Below are 3,114 nucleotides of genomic sequence, written 5' to 3' on the forward strand. Positions count from 1 at the left end.
ACAGGATCTTGCTAAATTGCTAAGACTGGCTTACAATTTGTTATCCTCCTGGCCTCCTGAGTCCCTGAGATTGCAAACATGCATTGATTTTGTTTTAATTAATATGGATAGAATGTCAATGAACTTTCTTGTGCAAGCTTTTCTATTTCTCTCAAGCTTGTGCAAGACATATTTCTATTTCTCCTCAATAACTACTTGAAGCCTGGTACAGTGGCACATGCCTGTAATCTCCACGACTCTAGAGACTGAGGCAGGAGGATCGCAAATTTGAGGCCAGTCTTGGCAACTTAGCAAGGTCCTAAGCAACTTAGCAAGACCCTGTCTTAAAAGAAGAAATGAAAGGCTCTGGGGGTTTGGAGTTGTGGCTCAGTGGTGGAGCACTTGCCTAGCATGTGTGAGGCACTGGGTTCAATCCTCAGCACCACATAAAAATAAATAAAATAAAGGTATTGTGTTCATCTACAACTGGAGGAAAAAAAAAAAAACAAAAAAGGCTCTGGGGATGTGGCTCAGTGATGGGCGACCTGGGGTTCCATCACCCACACCCAACAAATCAAAATAACGTGAAAGTGCAATTGTTACACCATTCGGATCAATCGTTGTAGAAGTCTGTTTTAATTTTATAGAAACTGCCAAACTGCTTTCCAAAATGATCTGCAGCAGTTGACATTCCCACAGAAGTAGAGAGTTCTAGTTGCTCCACATACTTTGCCAACTTGATATAAATACATTTTGAATAAATAAACGAGAGAATGGAGTCCTGTCTCTTGGGATCAACAGTCTTTCCTTGAGTGGGTGACTCATGAGTTCCTCTGAATTCAGAGTTTATAGGGCAGAGGAGACAAATGGTCCAGGGTAGCAAAGAATAAAGTAGAACTAATGATCTCAAACTTGGTTTAACCCCTTGGGGTGCTTTATTTTTACTGACCTATATCCAGAAATTTTAAAAGTTTAGTAACACCCCCCACCCCCTGCCAACCTTATTTTTTTTCAGTGACAAGGAAAGAACCCAGGGCTTCTAACTCCACTCCTGAGCTACACCACCAGCCCAGGACTATTTTATTTCTTGCAAAAAGGGAGGTGGGGCTAGTGACCACAGTGGCCACGGAAAGGATTCCTGTTAGGGAAACAGTGGCCCACTTGGTGCAGCCCTTGCTGATCTGCCACTGTGATTTATTTTTTAAATGGACAACTTTCTCTCTCTTCCTCTCTCCCTGCTCCTCCCTAACCTCAGGGGAAACAGGATCACCTTTCTTCTGCATTTTAGACAAATTTATCTGTCCTTGAGTACACACCCATCCTAAGAATGAAGTAATCCAGACTTTGGGGAGGGTATCTGACATCTCAGAAATGACTATTTCCTAAATTAACGAGTGAATTACAACTTCAACAGAGAACAGGTGGAATGTAGCCTTTGAGTTACCTCTTTAAAAGCCCCCTCCCTGTTCCAGCTCATGGGCAGAATCACAGCCTTTGGGATAGAAGTCCCTGTATTTTTCCTTTGCTAGCAAAGCATAAACCTTCTTTTTCCTTTTTCTCCAAACCAGGTCCTCCTTATTGGATTGACCTCGGGGACAAGGACCAAACTTTCAGCAACATTAGATTTAAGGAAAATATATTTTAGGTTTGCCAGGAGACATCTGTGTGAGAGCATTAGATGTAGTTCTTTGGTAGTACTTTTCTAACTACAGCTTAAGAAACACCCTCCAGTCCTTAGTCCCTTGAACCAGAGTCATTACAGGGCTTATTAAAACTTTAACTTTTTTTTAAATGTATATATTTATTTTTGCCAGGAGGGTGATGTCTGTCTGTAGTCCAGCTACTCTGGAGGCGGAGGCAAGAGGATCCCTTGAGCCCAAGAGTTTCATTGCCAACTTGGGCCACACAGTGAGATTCAGTAAAACACATCAGCTGAACTAAAATCTGAATTTCTGGTGTTATGGTCTAAATGTCCCTCCTGTGTGCTCTGGCCATTCAGCATTGGTTGTAGTTGAATTTTGATAGAGCCCCAGGGAGAGATGTTGCCGTACCTTCTCTGATCAGCCAAACTCAAGGCCCTGCCCAGCATTCTCCCGATCCCTGTTTACCCAAACTGTCTTCCTCGGCCCCCTGCCTCGGCCCTGCTCAAGGCGAGGGCCTCTTCCCTTCCTCCCACTCTGACTTTTCAGCAGCTGTGTAGTCACAGATTCCTGGCCTGGTGCCTAGCACAGACTCAGACACGTGGAAAGCTCTTCATTCATACTTGCACAGTTACGTCAAGGTGTACATGAGCTGTTGCTGGCTGGTAGTAGTTGGTGGTTTTGTCTGGGCTGCTTTATAATGAACATAAAAAGGTAGTTTTGTTTTGTTTCGCCAACAGCAGATTTGTTTTTCTGGCATTGGGTTCCTTTTTATTCCCTAACATTCCATCTGTTGTACTACCCTCGGTCTGCTCCAGCTCCCACTGAACTTTTAGGGCCTCCCTTGGTTGATCTTCCTGGTTCTTTTTGGGGTACAACAAGGGGGCAATTCTGTCAGTGAGTGAGTCACTGGATCCCTGGCATCCCAGCAAGCTTGCTTTCCAAAATACCTTCTTCTAGCTTTGCGCAGTGGCAGTATCGTAACCAATGAGGTTTATCCGAGGCTCGATTATTGCTAATTGAAAACTTTTCCCAAAATACCTTTTCCTTTTCCACCTACCCTTTCAGATACCTCTAGTCGGCAGGTGCTTATTTTGTTTTGTTTCAGATTTTATTGGAGTGTAATTATATGCACAGAAAGTATATAAATCTTTAACGTATTGTGCAATAAATTTTTAAAGTAACAGTTTCATTGAGGTATAATTCACATATCATTAAAATTCGCCCATTTAACATGTACCCTAAAAAATAAAAATAAATGCTTAGACCCGAAGCAACTCAGTGAGACCCTAAGCAACTTAGTGAGAACCTCTCTCAAAATAAAACATAAAAAGTGGGATTGGGGATGTGGCTCAGTGGTTAAGTGTCTCTGGGTTCAATTCCTGGTAACAAAAATAGAAAAGAAAGAAAGATTTTTGGTATAGTCAGACATTGCCACAATCCAATTTTCTTTCACTTAGCATGCTGTTTTCAATTGTCTTTTGTAGAGTTGTCC

General features: G+C 42.3%; 1 pseudogene; it reads left to right on the forward strand.

Annotated features, from left to right (window-relative positions):
• The first annotated feature begins 2,577 nt into the window (after positions 1 to 2,577).
• LOC124992055 (uncharacterized) lies at positions 2,578 to 2,788 on the forward strand (annotated as a pseudogene).
• Positions 2,789 to 3,114: the final 326 nt, after the last annotated feature.

The sequence above is a fragment of the Sciurus carolinensis genome, chromosome 8 (genome assembly GCF_902686445.1).
Source record: "Sciurus carolinensis chromosome 8, mSciCar1.2, whole genome shotgun sequence".
Classification (NCBI taxonomy): domain Eukaryota; kingdom Metazoa; phylum Chordata; class Mammalia; order Rodentia; family Sciuridae; genus Sciurus; species Sciurus carolinensis.